Here is a 5347-nt window from a genome sequence, read left to right on the forward strand (position 1 = left end):
CGCAAAGTTTTCCTACATCTTGCGGTTAGTCCTGGGAAGAGAAGGTTTAGACACCGAAAAGCTTCGCCGCAGGCAGAGGACCGGGGTGGCGGCGGGAGAATGTGCCTGACTCCAGTTGCCGCACACTCCCCTGTGGCCCCGCCTGGGGGTCGCCCCGCGCGCGGGAAGAGATGGAAGCCGGCAGGTGCCGTAATCCCGGCAGGAAGCGGCGCCCCGGGGCGCACGGATCCTGCTGGCGCAGACCGCGGCTGGGGCCATGCAGCTCCCCCTTCCCACGAGCCACCCACCGGCTCGTGTGTCCTGCGGGGCGCGGCTTTCAAGCTAGACTAGTTGCAAGGACAGTCCCAGAAGCGCCCAAGCACATTTTCCAGAGAACCTATGGACCCGAGACAATTCCCAGCTGGGACAGGGGGGTATTCACGTTCCCGGCAGAGGATGGTCTCAGAGGCCCAGAGTAGGGGTGTTTCCCTCTAGCCATGGCCTCGCCTTTTCACGTGGCGGCCTGCAGAAATGACTCAATACTATTGACTGGAGGAAAGAGGCTGTCTTCACCCGCAGAAGGGCAGGTGCCATGGGCCAGTGGCCCAATTCTTCACTCCCTGAAGACATCGAGTAAACTCAGTTCTCTTATCTCTAAACTGGGGACAGTAGCCCTTCCGGTGTGGCTCAGTGGTTGAACATCTATCCATGAGCCAAGAAGTCACAGGGTCTATTCCTGGTCAGGGTGCACGCTCGGGTTGTGGACTCGATCCCCAGTAGGGGGCGTGCAGGAGGCTGCCAATGAATCTCTCATTGCTGTTTCTCTCTATCCCTCTCCCCTCCTCTCTCTCTAGAAAAAAAAAAATCAATAAACTGGGAACAGTAATTATAGGAGGACTCAGATGATTGATGGGGAAATTCTCTGCAAGTGGAATAATGATGTTGGCCCTGTAATTATTTGTGTTGCTACTACAGTGGTTGTGGTCTGAGCTGGCGTAGAGCAGGTCAGAATTAGGTGAAATCTGGAAAAGATCAGGTTACTAGGAGGCTGGGGGATCTAGGGGGTTGTGAGACCTGAGAATCTTTTGAAAGTTGAAGATCAAACCAGGCGTAAGGGGCTTGCTCTTATCGTGTAGGAAGATTCCTCCAGAGTACCCACCTATTGCTGTACCTTGCAGGGCTTCTGGGTGGGAAAGGTGGGCAGAAGAGTTGCTTCCAGGGTAATTTGAGAGACTATCAACCGTTAGCATGGCCCTGGCTGAGGTATCTCAGTTCATCACAGGCCTCAGGAGCACTGTAGGAATGGTGGTCTTGACTTGAGAAGAAGGAAACTGAGGCTGCAACAATGGGATTGGGGATAAAGAGGGTGGATCAACTTTCACCTGCACGGGTCAGATCCTTGACTTGAATGAGTGTGAGCTGGCGGCTGTAGGAGGCAACGTGGGCAGCTGGGGTCTGGGCTGGGGAAGTGATCAACTTGTTGAGGAATGTGTTGAGCACCTCTGTGAGGCGGGGTGCTGCAAATCCAGGTGATAGAGGCATAGGTCTGTCTGTGAGAGCGCCCAGCTCCTGGTCTCCGCCTTGAGGAATAACCCTGAGGTAGGTTTGCCTGTTGGGCCTCATTTTTTTTCTCCAGGAATTTTGGAGGAAATGCTGGATAACCAGGATGTGCATGCTTTGTGACTCTTCACAGACAGATGGGATGGATGGGCAAGGCTGGGAAGCGGAGGATGGATGGTTTTGTCAACTCCAAGCATCCTTTATAGCCATCTTTGGTCCTCCCAAATGGTTGGCCTCTCCCTGGGCTATGCTGATGCTAAGAGTGGCCAGAAGAGGGCGACGGCGAGGGAGATCTGGGGAAAAGGCCACATCTCACTCTCCTGGTTCTGGACATTCCCTGCTCTGGGGAACAGCCTTCTGGAAGACAACAGGCAGTTCACCAGTGCACATCATGAGAACACAGAGCAGGTGTTCACAAGTACTTCTTGAATTCTTGTTGAAATACTATAGAGGAATTTTAATTTTTTAAATAAATGAACAATTCATTTCATGAAGTGTAGTTAGGGATTCTTGAATTCAGACCTGATAATTATTGGTAAACATGGTCTCAAAAATACATGAAGGATGAAGTTTATGGTATGTGAGTGATAACTCAATAAAGATTCTTTTTAAAAAAGTAAGTGAAGATGAGGATGGGCCAGGGCAGTGTTGGGGGCGGGGGGTGGGGCACACAGACGTCCCAGCTCTGGCCTAGACTCACTTTGGGACGGGTAGTATCTGGAGAGAGGGGCCAGGAAAGGAAACACATTGGCCCCTTTTGGATTAGGGGCTGAGTAATAGCCAGAGCAACACCCCATTGACCTCTGACCCAGTCCTGGGGTAGATAAGCAGACTTGAAGGTTCCATTTGCATTTGGGGAACCTGAGCTTCTTGCCAAGACCTGCCTGACAGTGATGCTCCTTTGACTTCAGATGCCACATCAGTAATCAGAGCTCAAGTTCTGCAGACAGAAAAGTCCTCAGTGCTATCAGCCAAGGTAGGTCCCCACTCTGACATCAGCAGAACCCATTTTTTCTTCTTTCTTCTGCCCAGTCCTGTGGTTGGGAGAGTGTCCTTTAATCCTCTGTCCAGCACAGTGAGAAGAGATCAGAGGAGGGATGGGGCAGTAGCTGGACCACAGAGCCATCTACAGCAGCCCTGGATGTGCTGGCTCCGTGGATGTGCATGGTCCCGCCCCAGGTGCTGGGGATCTAAGTGCCAACCAGACCTCAGCCCTGTCCCTGGCAGCTTCCAGCTCAGGGCGTGGCATTTTCAGCAGAAAAAGACAGGTCAGCAGGTTGTCTCATTCAGCACCTCCTGTGGTCAGTTCCGGGCCTTCCGCTGATCACTGTTTTCAGTCATTTTCGTGGAACTCCCTGTCTTGGGCCGTGGTTGTTTGAGCACCTGGCTCCTCCTCACTCCATTTTTTTTGGACCCACGCTTTGGGGTCAGGCTGACTTAGGTTTCCTTCTCGGCTGTCACTTACCAGCTGCTAGACCTTGAACAATCAATCCTTCATTCTTAAGGCCTCAGGTTCCTGTAACGTAGTTAATAGAAACTCCTATTTTGCAGGCTTGTTGTTCTATGAAAGGCACTTGATACGGAGCTAAACACTCAATAAATATGTAAAAAGTGTGCAGGTTAAATTGAATCCTGTGCACAGTACCACTTTCAATTCCTGTGAGAGAGCCCAGGGGCTAAATGGGCGAACTCTGGAGGCAGACTGCCCAGGTTCACATCCTGGCTGTGCCACTTGATGGCTGTGGGATCTGCTTAAGCTTTCTGGATCTCAGTTTCCTTTTTGTAAAATGTGTCTACTCATGTCTACCACAGGGGACTGTTATGAAGATTAAATGAGTGAATATAGACAAAACACTTAAATAGTGCCTGGAACATGGTAAAAAGCCAGTAAATAATATCATTATTATTATTATCATCCCATACAAATCCAACGAAGTTTCTAAGTGGCAGGAAAACAAATATCTGGACAACTGAAGGCCTATAATGCCAGCGCAGATAGCTCCTCTATATCCAGAGTCTTCGGTCTAAAACCCAAGCTCTCTGCATCTGCCACAACTCTCATTGTCTTTCTTGAAGTTAGGCTGGGGTGGCAGGTTCCATGTCCTGCAAGCCAGCCAGTATCTGTGCCCCACCTGAGAAGCCAGCCCCTGACTACTGCAGATCCTCAAATAAAGTCATTTCGTTTAACGTCGTTTTGTTATAAAATGTTCATGAGATGCTGTAGGAACTATTGAGGATATTAAGTGAGGACTTATTGTACTTGTTTTTCATTTTTTAATTAATTGATTAATTTTTTTGAGGACTTACTGTATTTGGAGATGTGTGAATGGTGTTGGGCGGGAGACTTCATTCAGCCAGTGGCTCCTCCCAGCTGCTCCCCTTTCCTATGGCCTCCAGATTCCAAACAGCTAAGGGATGACCAGGATTGGGGCCCACTTCACATTTGATGGAGGACCCATTCGTTTGCGTCAGAGACCTAGCCAAGCAATCTGAATAGACGCTATAACTTCATTGGTCCCAAACCTTTCCCTCTCAACCCTCAGCATATTTTCCAAGAGGAAGAACAAGATATGAATCCTCTTTACCTTTTTGCCTGGTTACAGGTTTGCCTTCGAGCTTTGGGTGACACCTGGTGGTTTACAAAGCCCTTGTCCTTCTGTTCCCTCCTTTGGTCTCTCAGCCAGGAGATGGTCTGGGCTCCTGTGATTCCGTGGGCATTGCAGGACTCTGGTCCTTGTGCTTGCAGAGGGGAGAGGCTGGACTGGGACCCGTAAAGGACATTGAAGTTGTATGTGGTAGAACAAACCCCTCCAATCTCTGTTCTCCCCTCTAAGCACATAGCCTCTCCAACCCTGGAACCACTCCCCTTCTCCTGTCTCCTTCCACACACAGCACATGCATCTGCATGCCGCCCCAGGCGAGGGCATGTTTGTGCACTTCTTCCCCAGAGTGCCATCACCCAACCTTCTTCCTCCCTTTGCCTTTATCCTTGGCTAGGACTCCAACAGCAACAAGGCAGTTCTGGCCTTCACAGTACTCTTAGTCACATTGCATAGGGAAGAATGAATGAGTAATTCAAGGTGTCATAATGCACCTGTACCCCTCTCTGTTTCTCCGTCCCTTTTTCAGAAGGCCTGGCTGGGGCAGTGCATGGATGTCAGGTCTGTTGAGGATGGTGGCTCCAGCCATCTCCCAGAGGAAGAGGACTTATATGGCCAATGTTTCCCAGGGGTCTCTGGATGGGTGGCAGCCTGGGAGATAGAAGCAATAAAACATCCTGCTTAAGAGACTGTTTTGGGCATCAGGCAGCCTGTGGCGTGAAGCCTGTCTGTCTATCCTCACTGCTTGTGTGGTTTTGACTAAGTTTCTTAACCTCTTTGCCTAGTTTCCTCATCTGGAATATGGGAATGATAGTAAAACCCATCTAATAGATTTGTTTGAGGATGAATTGGGGCAGTGAACATGAAGTGTTTAGCAAGTAGCCATTAATTCTTACTTCTCCTTGCCAGTATTATTATTAGTCCTATTATTGCTCCCCGTTTAAGAATTTCCCTATATGTGACAATCTCTCTGGGGCCTGTGTGGGCTTATCTCTCCCTTTCAGGGCTGCAGAGAGTTCCCTTGGGATCCATAGCTTGTGGCAAGTGATAATTTATTGCTCCACCGCTTATTCGCTCTCATCCATGAAGCAGGGAGAGGACGACAGATAAACCAAATGCATATTAGCGGGTTTCTCATGGTATCCTCTTAGCCCGCTCATAATACAGTTCTGCCTGGATGCAAACATAGCAACAGGAACGGAGCTTTC

The 5347-nt window shown here is 49.7% G+C and overlaps 1 protein-coding gene across 1 annotated transcript in view; it reads left to right on the forward strand.

The window, feature by feature from the left end:
* Positions 1 to 5347, forward strand: part of TLL2 (tolloid like 2) — a gene marked incomplete at its 5' end in the record, with an annotated part of 98800 nt that overhangs the window by 407 nt on the left and 93046 nt on the right. The gene's annotated exons all lie outside the window — the stretch shown is intronic.

Source organism: Myotis davidii, unplaced genomic scaffold (genome assembly GCF_000327345.1).
Source record: "Myotis davidii unplaced genomic scaffold, ASM32734v1 scaffold332, whole genome shotgun sequence".
Taxonomy (NCBI): Eukaryota; Metazoa; Chordata; class Mammalia; order Chiroptera; family Vespertilionidae; genus Myotis; species Myotis davidii.